General features: G+C 37.4%; 1 long non-coding RNA gene across 1 annotated transcript in view; it reads right to left on the reverse strand.

Moving 5' to 3' along the window:
• The window catches only part of LOC120358298, a 68037-nt gene extending 60968 nt beyond the window's left edge, over positions 1–7069 (reverse strand). The window contains exon 1 of the long non-coding RNA XR_005575248.1: positions 5982–7069. This is a non-coding gene — a long non-coding RNA (uncharacterized LOC120358298). The remainder of the gene's footprint in view (positions 1–5981) is intronic.
• Positions 7070–13585: the final 6516 nt, after the last annotated feature.

Consider the following 13585-nt stretch of genomic DNA (forward strand, 5'->3'; position numbering starts at 1 on the left):
AATTTCACTTTTTCACAATTCGTCATTGACACATTAAAAAAATGAACGTCTTTTAATCGTGTCCCTAAAAATCTATGAGCGAGAGCTCGACGTTCGCTCGCTCTTGGCAATCACATCTGGAGTGCAATCGCTGCGATGCGTCGCGCTAGTACACTCGTTCGCATAGACACCCGTCTGGTCACGTACAGCGCGAACGTGAGTATGTGCACGCGGTTCAGGTACCAGTGCACAGGTAAGTTCACCTTTGAAGCGAGCAGGTATATGCAATATATATTTGCAGGCCTGGCGCCGTGAAAGTACAGGTACGTACGTGTGACGCGAAACACCCGGTTCTAAGAAAAAAAACTTGACTAGCGGATCACAATCTTTATGGGAAACGTATGTGCATTTTGCGGCATCTGACTATACAAATTTGTTTTGCCAAGTGACATATCTCGTGACATATATATATGTATAAAAAAAGAATTACGAAAAAAAAATCCAACAATGGTCAAGATATAAATTATGTATAGACTTTATCGAAAGAAAAATACACAATAACACACGCGCGCGCGTCTGTAATTGCATTTTTCTTTTGATAAAATCACTAATGGATTTCTTATTATAAATATACATTTACATACATACATTATCTCATATCTTTATTCTTTTAACGATTTATTAGATAAACATCGATGATAATTAATACCGAACAATAAACATAGTCATGACACAGATTGATATTTATAAAGATTTTATAACAGAGTTTAAATCAATTTTCTCGATTGCATTTGTATGTTGATATTAACAACGAGCAATTTTAGCATTTGACAAATTTTGTTGTTAAATTTAATAGTGTGATTTCTTGCCCGTATAATTTGACGCGATGCAATAGTAATGCAGTCTGGCTAAAATCGATACGCATCAGCCATATACCTATTCGTAGCAAAGTGCATTCTCGCGAGGCTATATTCCGATAGGTTGGTTCCTCTTCCATGATACGCACATGATGTTCTCTCTCCGCACAGAATAAACTTTACTACAGTTACTGACTTGTTCGTGAACAGAAAGCTTCCTTAACGTTTGTGCTTAATTTTTTATACACAAGCCACTCTTAAAAATCCATGGAAATATCTCTTCTTATCCATTTTCGCATCGAATAGCTCAAAATCGATAACTTAGTCATGTTAAATGCGAAAAAAGAAAATTGGTAACTTTGTATGAATCACGTTAAGCTACTTCAACTTGGTTATATTCTCGTTGTAAGATTCGGAGAAAGAGATGCATTTTAATTCCATTACACATTACAGAAGGTAAATTTCTAACATTTTCTACCGAGTAAAACGAATGAAAAATATAGCAGTAATATTTGTGTAGAATCCTCTTACTTTTTCGTCGTTGAAACGTTAGTTACGAGAAGCAATTTTGCTTTTGTCAAACAACGCGAAATATGCGACAAAAGCACTGTTTTAAAATTACTCATGTGGCAAATGATATACGCCGATTATTTCGGTGGGTCAATAATAATCCGCCATTTCCTATCGTTACAATCACAACCATGTTGTATTGACAAACGTAACTTGTAATTATTTATATTTTCATTAGTTTTACGTACGTTACCTATTATTTCAAACGTAATTTTATAAACCAAGGGTTATCCTGGATAAAGATATCAACGATTTTATTACACTTAACGAAGAACGATATCATATTATTATTTGCTGGGTAAAGGCAGATGAATATAAAATTTAAGGAAATAGCAATTATACATATATAAATGTGTTTTCATACATTTCAAAATGTATGAAAATAACATTATTTTTCCCTTTTTTACATTTGACCAAATATCTTTTTAAATTTTAGTTGCTATTGTTTAATGATCATGTAACAAATATAATTATGGCTCTAGTTGCGTGTATTTCGTTTCATACATATACACGAGCACACGCACGATTTCATCATTCTCATTGCAATGAATAATACTGTGATTCTAGCACGTAATTAAAAAAAATAAAATGATTAACGCATAGACAATAGAGCAAAATGACAATGCAAGTAAAAATATGAAAAAAACCTCAACAAGTATTTTTACTTACTTGATTAAACTAAACGGTATATGTAACTACGAAAAGGTAGGCAGGTAATCGATTCAAGTAGCAAATAAACTTGCTTATTTCAACAAGAATAAGCTACGTATTTATTAAAAATAGCTATTTGGACCTTGCCTCCTTATGAAGAAGGTAAGCAGGTAACTTGCTACTTAACGCTCACGCTCTCTGCTGGCCTTGTGTAAATCCGACCTAAGAAAGTCATAAAGGATTGGATACGGCCCTGCCGAACGGGCGGTTCTGTCGGCCAGGTGGTCCAAGCCAAACACCATGATATCGTTCTTCTTGCGGACATTTATGCTCCGTTGTGCTGCCGGATGAACGAACGAACGAACGGACGGACGGACAGGTGTGAATCGTGGTATTCGTGGCGCAATGTGCGCACCGAGCGACGTGTCGCGCGCGCGCGCTCACAACGGACGTGTGCCACGTGCACAAGTCAACGACGACGAAAGTAAATGAGTAAGAGGAGGGGGGGGGGGAAGCAAAGACAAAGAAAATATTCACATACATCGCTGTTGAAACAAAAGAATTGCATTCATGTACGCGAGACTTTCTCAATAATGATTATTATTATACTTTGTCGGTCCCCCGTCCCCCGCGTGAGGTGGGCGATCGTTGCAATTTCGAAAGTGCAGAGTCCTCCTCATCTCCACTTCTTTTAACTTACAATCACATGCTCTACGTGACATAACGCATAGTGCGATAAATATCTACTGTACTATAACTTTCTTCTTCTTGCTCTCCAGCAATATAGATTGTGTTCTAATGTTAGATAAACTACTAGATTTCAGACTATTGTTAAGAATCTTTTTTAACTAAATTAAGTATTCATCGCGGTAGTAGCCAAGCACGTAAAACTCTAACGTCATGTTAGTATACATATATCGATACTAGTTCACTATGGTATCTCCATTCAATGTGCTAAAAATAAATAATGGGTTCGCTAAGCTTGGATATTTATTTTTAGATCTCTAGGCAGCGTTCATGGTTACTGAAGTACAATTTCGATTCACAATATTTAAACGCAGATTTTATTTCACTATTCTCGAGGCTGTATTATTGTATTTACAAAGCTATCTAGCGACGTATCGATGAGATCTGTGGATATATAATAAAAAACGTATAAGAAAAAAGTCGATAAGAAAATTATTTTAAATCAAATTTTATAAGATTTTGTTTCGTAATATCAGTTTTTTTTATTAGTTTTTTAAATTTGTGTTTTTAGATTAATTTTTTTTTAATTTTGTTTCGTAATGTTTTTTAGATTAGTTTTTCAGATGAATATGTATAACGAGACATGGTGAATACGTAATGAGACATTGACTAGTAATTTAGTATTTCAAGTTTTTGCGGAACGAAGATGATGAAAATACTGACGAAAGTGCTCAAAGCTATATTGATCGTAGAGGACAATGCGCCTCAGTTGGAGTAAAATGACCCATTTTCGATCGCGTCTAAATCGATAACGTTAAAATACGTACGTAAAATCAGAGAATATTACTGCTGAATAAGCATTTACCAGCGTTCACAAGTATGTAAATTGACGTTTGTACATAAAGACATAAAAAAGAAACGCAACGATTAACTTTTTATTTGGCTCGACCCATTGCAAATTTTTTATTAATTTTACAAAAAAAAAATAATTTTCTTCCAAAAAATATACTACAAGTTAAATCAGTACAAGACAGACTTAAACACAAGTTTCGATTAAATAAAAGGAGAATTTTTAAATTCGTGTATTATGAGATATAATGATAATAACAATGGCTATTGCGTTAAAAGAAAAACAAAAGAGAAAAGATGTAACCTAAAATATTCGAAACGCTCATCTCACCTCCAGGAAATTTTAAATACATATTTATACGAACGAAAGGAGATTAAAGATGGCGGTGGTATATTATGGGAGAGTATACGCAGTTGCCGCAGAGAGTTAAAAGCGCGGCAGATTATATATAGCTGCTAATGAATTCATGATGCCATAATTTTGCCATACTGTACTTGGTAAAACTTTATAGCCCTAATCTCAATAAAAACAGCAAACGTCGTACAGAAGTCAGATAAACGTTAGATTGATTACGATCTAAACAGCATTCGTTTAGCGCTATGACAGAATTCTCTATGATATTCATGAATGATGATGAGGAGGAGGAGGAGGAGAAATCATGAGAGTGGCTACAATCAAACAATCCAGATGCAAATGGACATATTCCAAAAAGAAAAGACAAACTTCAGAATACTAAGTAGAATGCAAGTACGAAACCATTTCGCAACTGTTGGTGCGCCACTGTCATGTGTAAGTCGGTCGAAAAGGAGTTAAAATCTAGCTCAACGAACGGTCCGCTCTTCCTCTAAGGAACTAGGTATCTCTCTTGGTTTGACTAACAAAGTTATATCAATAGCACAGAGAATGCGTAGTATCGCAAGTCTTGTAACGCAATGAGAAATACATATGTAAGTAGAGATAAAGATATTCCTTATTCCTCGTCGAAGAATTGTCATTTGATATTGAGTATTCCTATTTTAACACGTTGATATATTTAATAGAAAAAATTATCGCTGGCCAAAATATTTTAATCCCAGAATCACGAATTTGCTAACAAAATTTCCAGAAAATTACAATATGCGCACATTTATCAATTTTTTATTTCTATAGTCAGAAAGTTGAATAATATTATACATACTAAAGTAGAAAATAATGTATACTTGATAAACTTTGCAGTAAATTTTTATAAAAACAGCTTGTACATCCACTAAAATAATGAATCACAAGTTTTTGTATAATACTAAACAGATGCGTTGCATTGCAGTTCTAATTGCCCAGTCCCTCTTTGCTTCCTGTGATACATCTTTCAAACACTCTAGGCGTAAAGCGCATTTTTAAATGGTAAATTCAAAAGTGGACCTTATTTGCCTCAGGTAAATTATAACGCGATATTATTTCAATTCTCGTGTGATACTAGACTAATGCACAGCCTCGTGCACAGCATATACGAAATAAATCGACGACATTGGATTAAAAATGATTTTGTCGTGCTACGTCACTCATTTCGTTGAGCGAGCGAATCTGTTTACTCGCGTCATACATCTTGTTTTTGACATTATTAATGCGCAACTATCTCGACTGCAATAAATCAGTTTTTCGTCACACATCGATGACATCGTTTCCGAACGACGCGACGTGATAGCCTTGTGAATATAAATTTGGATCTACTCTCTCGCATCATCGATCGTGTCCACACACGTTCATTAATTAATAAATTGCTAATTTAGTCATTATAAATTGTTTCCTTTTTAAATACTGTATTAATTGAAATATGACTTTTTTTAAATACGATATTGATTGAAATTAGCAATAAGTTTAAAGAAGAAAAGATGGATGTATTTTATTTAAAAGGCACAAGTGCGATTGTTTGAATTTTATTATGTACGCGCGCGCACGCACACACACACACACACACACACACAAGCTGTCCGGAAAAGTCGGAAAAAACTTATACAACGTGTTAATAAAGTTGAGTATGTAAAAAAAGTTCATATAAACTTGTGTCCGAAAATGCTTTATTGAAACGTTATAAACACCCCGACCTTTCCAGATACACATATATGTATGTATGTATGTATGTATGTGTATACTTTTTTTTTATTTTATCACGACAATAATTGATTTTCTATACTATATAAATTAGTGCAGATTACTGCAATATATGTTGAAACTCATTATTTAAAGATAAAAAGCCCTATATAATGTCAAGAAATATACTTGGCCTGCTTCATCCTTGCGAAATTAAAATTTAAAACGGCATAACATCGTCTTGCGATCCGATCTCTGTACAGTTTTCAGGGAAGGGTATAGAAAAGGGAGAAAGAAAATTGCGAAGGTCGTGCGCTCACCCTCGAGCAGGTGCCAGTCATCATCGAGCGAGGCCAGTGCTTGTGCCTGATTGGCCTGTTGTTCGAAGTCGAGCATTCCGTTGACGTCCTTCTTCGTTTTGTTTCCTTTACCGTTCCCCGACACCGATATCGTCGCGCGCCTCGTCGAGGCGTTCCACGGCGGCGCCCCCTGTCCACTGTCTCGCTCACCTTTTCCTCTCACTCGGATCCGACACTTGATATTTAATCGCGTCGAATTCAAACTCGAGTCGCGAAAGAAAATTGAAAATTGAAAATTGAAAATTGAAAATTGAAAATCGAAAATCGAAAATCGAAAATCTTAGCGAGCAAGAACGACAAGTTATACTCGCGACGAGTTTTCCCATGCAGCGAGAGAGACCAATACTACACGAGTGAATCTCATTTGGCGCGAGGGAGTCAAGCTCGATCGCGTGTTTCCCCTTCTCTTTCTGCCTTCCTTCCTTCTCTCGAAGATGCCTTCCTCACTCTTCTCTGTTTACACTAGGTTTTCTTATCGGTTCTCAGCTGCTTCCCCACCAGGCATCGACATAATCGCTGAACTTTTTCTCCCAAATTGACTCGTGCCCGAAAGGTCAGCTCGCGCTGCCTCGCGCTGCCTCGCGCTGCCTCGCGCGCGTCAAGGGTCCTTCGAGAACTCGTTTGCTTCCGTTCATGCGCTCACAGCACATTCGCTCGCTCGTCACAGTGCTGTTCAAGGCAGCGCACGTGAGAGACGCGATTACATATATATATATTCGAAAAGCAGAGAGAGAGAGAGAGAATAAGCAAACAAAAGAGGGGTGGGGGGAAAGAGACGCAGCGTCCGAGAATTGAATGTCAGAGATAACAAGTCCGAGAGAGAAGCAGAGCGGAGCAGAGAATCGAGGGAAAGAAAGAGAAAGAAAAAGGCAGACAGCGCGACGATAGACGTCGCTTACGTGCATTCGCGGCGGTACTCGAACCGCGACTGATTTCCCCTATCACTACTCGTACTCAGCTGCCACCCACGATCCTCCTCCTCCTCCTCCTCCTCCTCCCACCTCGCGCCACCTGCTCCACCGAGATGTCGACCTCCCCCTCGCCTCCAGCCCTACTTCCGCTTGCGCTACCATCCACCCGCCCGCGCCACCCCCACCCCCCACCCGCCACCAGCCACCCGCCTCCTATCTTGCTCGGAGCAACGATGAAACGTCTGACCCGTTCTAACCCCCGTCATTCCCCTGCCTCCTCTCCTCTTCTCTTCTCTCCAGCGTGCGTTTCTACCCTTTCTCGACACGCTCTCACCTCTCTCCATCGCCGTCTATATACCACTTCGGTGGACCAAGTGTGTCTCACCCATGGCAGTGTATACCGCATCTACTACCGTTTCCATCTCACTTCTCTCTTCGTTCACCCCCTCTCAACGACGACGACGGGGGTCCCCCCCGGTCCCACCGCGCCGTTCGTCTCTTCTTCTTCGTCCTACTAGTTTCTCGAACCTCGAGCATGGTCCACAGCCGTTAATGTAGAGAGAACTCTGCGGAGCACTCGTGAATCCTCTCTTCCACTGTATTTCACGTTACCTTTCTTTCTCAGACATGAGTAAGAGAAAGCGAGAGGGAAAATTTGCTCGCCACCCAACCTCCTTCGTCTCTCTCTCTCTCTCTCTCTCGCGCGCGCTTTTTCCATCTTTCTTTGCACTGAATTCTCTCTTCGCCTGAACGTAAAATCGACAAGTAGTAAACGCGAGAGCTTATTATACGGTCACCTTGTGCTGGAAATCACGTTTGTCGAATCTACAAGGTGTTACACGCGATAGGAGAACGTTCCTTGTTGTATAAATATATATTGACGAGTTGAATGATAAACGATTAATTGTTCAGATTAAATTTTATAAGTGGACGATTAACAGTGTAAAGTAAACGCATCTTGTAAAAATTCATAAAGATTATATATAGAAGGAAAGGTGATATTATGGACATGGGATTTTGCTAATGTGGGCCCTTAGGCGTACTGACATTTTATATGGTCTAATTCGGCGTCGTCGAAATTTTTATATCAAAGTAATTGATTGTAGTTTTAGTAATCTGTAGTTTCACAGGAGAAAAAAGTTGTTGCAGCAAAGTTATAGCAGCAAAAAAGATTAAAAAAAAAAAAAATATTTTTCGCTGCTATACTATTCTTTCATATAAATCATTACGCTATATATCTCATATCCGTGTTTCGTTAAAAAATTGCGAATAATTAAATTTCTCACGACCATAACGCATAACTGTATTTATCGGTAATCCATGTTACGAAGTAAGTAGAGACTGTCCCTAAAGCGCAAGAGTAGTGACGATGGTGCAAAAGGAGCAAAGTGAGTAAGAGATTGGTGCTAAGTTACCAAATCCTTTTTACAGTGTAGCGAACACAAACTATATAGTTCCAAAAGCGAGAAAATCTCCTGCACACAGATATAGGCTTCTCTATAGGCTCCTCTTTCTTTTCATATTAACGAGCACGTACTTAAGGCATCAGAGAACTTAAGGCACCAGAAATCAGAAACATGTGCTAACACAAACAAAAGTTATTTAAATTAAATTAGAAATGTTAATAAAATTTATTTATACCAAAAATTCGATAGAATTTGACCTTTTGTATAAAATCAATATTTTAAAATATTGATTGCAAAGAAAGTACTCAAGGTGTGAAAACGTTCTTCAAAATATTTTATACATATTCCGTAACTTGAAAACAGAAGAAACGTTGAATATGTACACGATTAAATCATAAAAAGCTGTTGGATATTTTTTCTTTGTGAATACTGATATCGATACGTTTTTTTTCCTTGCATGGAAATAAATTCATCACGCGTAAAACTGTAATTCTTTTAATATCGTCAACAATATATATATATATATATATATAACATGAGTAAATAAAGCGTATACTCGCAAGATAAACCAAGTTATACCTTCTTAAGCTATCTCATGATGTCAGCTATGACACAGAGTGACACAGCGAATATGTTTGATCTATGCATACGTGTCGTTGAATAATGCGCGAGTCGCGTTCCTAGAGAGAATAAGAGAGAAAAAAAGATGCACTTCGCAAGTTCGCAGCGACTCGAGAGTCGAGGTGCGAAACTCAAAGCGCTCACGCGACTAAGTTAGTGGTTTCCGGGAGAGGACGCATGTCGCGTGCTCTCGAGTACGGCCCTGTCGGCTCGCGCGCGTCGTCATTTGGCCTCACGCTCTCCGACTCTCCGGCTTCTCCGGCTCTCCGGCTTCTCCGGCTCTCGTCTCTCGTCCCCATACACACACACACACACACACACACACCTCTCGCTGAACACACTATCCTCATGCCGTCGTTCTACTGCCGTCGTTCTACGCTCCGTGGAACGACTCCCAACCGCTGCCAACACCCGCCTCGCCCCGACCAGCTCGGCCATTTCCGTCTTTGTTCGTCTATCTCATTGTCGCGTGGCACTCTGTCTTTCCCTTTTCCTTTCTCTCCTCCCTCTCTCCCTCCCGCCTTCCTTCATACTCGTACACGCACGTGCGCACCTCCCCTTCCTCCCTCCCTCCCTCTCTTTCTCTCTCCCTCTTTGTTCGTCTCCGAAACTCCGGTTCTGCATATGCACACTTCTTTGGTACGATGTGGCGATCGCGTAAACTTTCGACCGATACATAAGCACGCGTCAGCAGACTCCATTCTAAACGGGTTTCGGATAAAGTTCGTATATATATCTAGATAACGATTGAATACGAAGAGAAGCATAATTAATAGATTTGTACGTCATCAATTTGGTTTACGCGAGTTTAAATGACTTTGCACATTTATGATATCATCGTACAATGAAACAACCATCAGTCGCGCGATAATAACGATTAAATTCTCTAACTAATGCTGGGAATAGTACTAAACAAAATGAAATGCATTGATAGCAACAGCGTTGATAATAGCTCCGATTAATAGATAATCCGATATCAATGAGAAAATATGTTCTCTGTAAATACAGAAAACCTTGATCGATCCTTGATCGATACGGTCTTTTCTCTTTCCTCTCATTTCCTGCATTTCACTACATTGTCAGTATTTGTAACAGTGGTGAGTTTGTTTTCTCCACATGGTTGCTTCCACTTCGGTTAGTCTCGAAGACCAGTAGTAAGGCTTCCTTCTATGTTTATCTCTGTCCATCTGTCTCCTGCTCTATATTTTCTCTTTCTTTCTCCCCCCCCCTCCCCTCTCTCTCCTATCTTCGTCTTTTAGTATGCGCAAACTCTTTCCCATCCTACCTTACGGTTGCATGAAGCGCGCGCACTCCATTCCAGATGCTCAGCAGTGCCGACAATCTTCCCCACCCACGATGTCTCGCATACATAATCGAGACAAGCCGACTAAACACCGCCACTCTTCATCCACCCCATTGCCGCTAAAATCATTTTACTATCGTTAGTAAATAAGGATTACTCAAATGCGTTGTTTCAGCATCCGGATTGATGTATGATACGATTATCGCACGAGCATTTTGTGTAAACACGCGTGTATTAGTACTTATTTAGTGTTTATTTTTTACATTTTAGTTTCTTCATATTTTTAATAGATATTTTTGAAGTATATATATACATTTGACAAATTGAATGATTACGACGATGATTGTGCTAAAAATATTTACAAGTATATCTCGTCAATCTTCAAATTACATAGATAGAAATAGTCGATTGAAATAATCTTGGAATATTATATCCGAGATGAATATTTTAGAGATAAATCGCCAAAATAATGGTCATGTGTACGAGTATATTGCAGACCATGTATGTACAATACATCGCTTGTGATATCGTGATTGTCGTGATTGTCGTGATTGAATGTGTTTATATTATTTCCATTTGTAAAAAAAATTAATGTTAAGATTTGATAAAAAAAAGATATGATTTAGAATTTTAATTCGTATATGTACATCCACAATCATTGTCAAACGAATGGATAAACAAGAGTCTTTGCTTAGAATCCGGACCTTTGATCTAATTAAAATCTTCGCATACGACTCGGGTTCAACATTCCATAAACTGAATAAAACTCATGAAATTACGTCAGAATCCCAGAATATCATTTGATTAGCTGCGAGACGCAGTGACAGAAGGTAGTATTGAGTAGTATCGATTCAAGTAAATGGTACTGTGTTTACTGCACACGCGGCGGTTACTCGAGCATCGGTGTGTCGTGTAAAATCACTAGCCCCGCTCGTAAATGTAGGGTAGAGTTGTTCAATAGTGATGGCAAGGAAGAAAGGGACAAAGTATCGCGCGATGAGGTGGGGTGACGACCGTGACGCCACCGACGCCACCGACGCCACCGACGCCACCGCTTCACGAGCGTGCAGCAGCGTGCAGCAGCGTGCAGCGTGCAGCGTGCACGCTTCTCCTTTCGTTTATCGGCACGCGTGACGTCATCGTACGTATGTGTAATGTGTCGCATACGACACAACAGTATCATCCGATAACATGCGCAACGTATGTACATATCGCCCAAGAGTGATTGTACACTTTCTTTTCTAAATATCGACTTTATTATTTAAACATTACGAGACTTGAATCTATAATTTGGTTGGAATCCATTTTGGTGTTTTTAGTATATTTTTTCAATTTAAAGGACAGTTTATATAAGTCATCGTATGTCTTCAATGATCATTACGTGATTGCACGCAAGTGATTAAGAGTTTTTACGCTTCAAATTTGTCGTAAAATTATATTTTCGAATATACAGCTATGACATATCATTTCGAAATAATATACCAACATTTTGCGTAAGCTTCTTTCGCATTGTACCTTTCTGGAATATTTTGTGTAACTCGACTTGTTATTTGCAGCACTACGTTTGGGTAACACTTCTCAGAGGAGAAGCAACAAATGTTACGCAAACTTGATTATCTCAAGCGTATTTTAGCACGATCGATAACACAAAGGCTACCTGCCGCGCGTGTGTTGTGTAACGGTAAATTCGCTCCTTATATTGCAATAAATTATTACTCTCAGAAATGTTTCATAGTTTCTATATTTTATTCTGTGAGAGGACTAATTTAGCTAATTTAAATTGATTATCGATAACTTGAAAAGAATATTTCTCTCGTGAGATATATGTGAGATATACGGAGAGATAAATGTTTTAATTGGTATATTTCTTTTCTTAAAATTCAGTAAATGTCAATTGTACATTGTTACTTATTGATAATGTTCTATAATATTGTGATAGTTTACGGTAAATGCTCTAATGTAATTGCTTAATATGTTACATATGTTACCTTTTCATGAGTTAAAAAAATATTTTGTCTTACTTGTATACCTTAAAATTGAGTATCAAATTCAAATCGATATTTTTATTGAGCTTTATTACAACTACATTTTGATATACCAATGAAATTCATTAAAGAAATGCGAAATGTGTTGCTCGTAGAGAATAGTTCTAATTTTGTAATTTGCAAAGAACATATTAAAAAATTAATACGATAAACTAAATACTAATTAATAAATTAAATACGATAAACAGATAGCAAAAAAAAGAGGGTACGAGCTTTCAAAGTACCGTTCGTTGACGTAACGTTATGCAACCATTTTATTTTTAACTAATTTTATATTACAGAGTAGTCTGGCATAACAAGAGGTAATTATAAACTTGAATAAACTATATACGTATGTATAAGCAAATAAATTTTGTTTTAATTTATTCAACTTACTTTACACTAACTTTTCTTGTATTTACTTTTTTAAATATTATAATGGCCATTCTTTCTTGGTTGTTTTAATGTCAAGTTGGAAAAATTAAATACAATCTCTTCTTGCTGTTGTATGTAAAAACGTTATTTTAGAAATGTGCCATCCTACAACAATACCCACGTGACGACAGTACACATAATCGCATTAAAGCATTTATCATAAACTATCTCAATAATCGCTTCAATATATAATGTCCGATAATATTCTTTTAGGCTTCTCTTTTTATTTCTTTTAAAAATGGTTAGCCTTTGTTAGTTAGCCTTTGAAAGGCTTCTCACTTAACAGATTTAATGGTCGCACAACCTTTTTCTAACATCCCAGTTTAGAATAGAAAAGTAATCAGAACCGAGCAGGTAATAAACATGTGTGATGCAGAGTCTAGCAAGCTAGAAGTTGCCTACCAAGATGATCTCATGTTATACAGGTAGACAAAAGGTAAAAAAATTTCTTTTAAACTACTTGTTGTTTCCATTGAATTATATTTTCAATTTTTTACAGATCAAAATTTGACAAAGAGCGATCTAATGTATAAATGATCTAATGGTTATTAAATGATTAATTTGATATTATTCTTAGAAAATATAAACAATTTTTACATATACATATTTTATGAACTTTGATTAAGTAACAAATTCCAAATTGATTAATAAATTTGATAAAAAGTATACGCAACGCGTATATACTATATTAAATAATACAAGCATCTTCTTTAAATTACATGCAGATCAATTATCTATTATAACGCAATATCGTCAACACATAAAAAAATGCCTAGTGTATCTGCAAAGTTTTTCGCTTTGTAACGTATACCTGTTGCTATTTTTGGACTTTTATCCCCTCCCCCTCCCCCCCGGACCTACCTCA

Source organism: Solenopsis invicta, chromosome 7 (assembly GCF_016802725.1).
Source record: "Solenopsis invicta isolate M01_SB chromosome 7, UNIL_Sinv_3.0, whole genome shotgun sequence".
In the NCBI taxonomy this organism is placed as follows: Eukaryota; Metazoa; Arthropoda; class Insecta; order Hymenoptera; family Formicidae; genus Solenopsis; species Solenopsis invicta.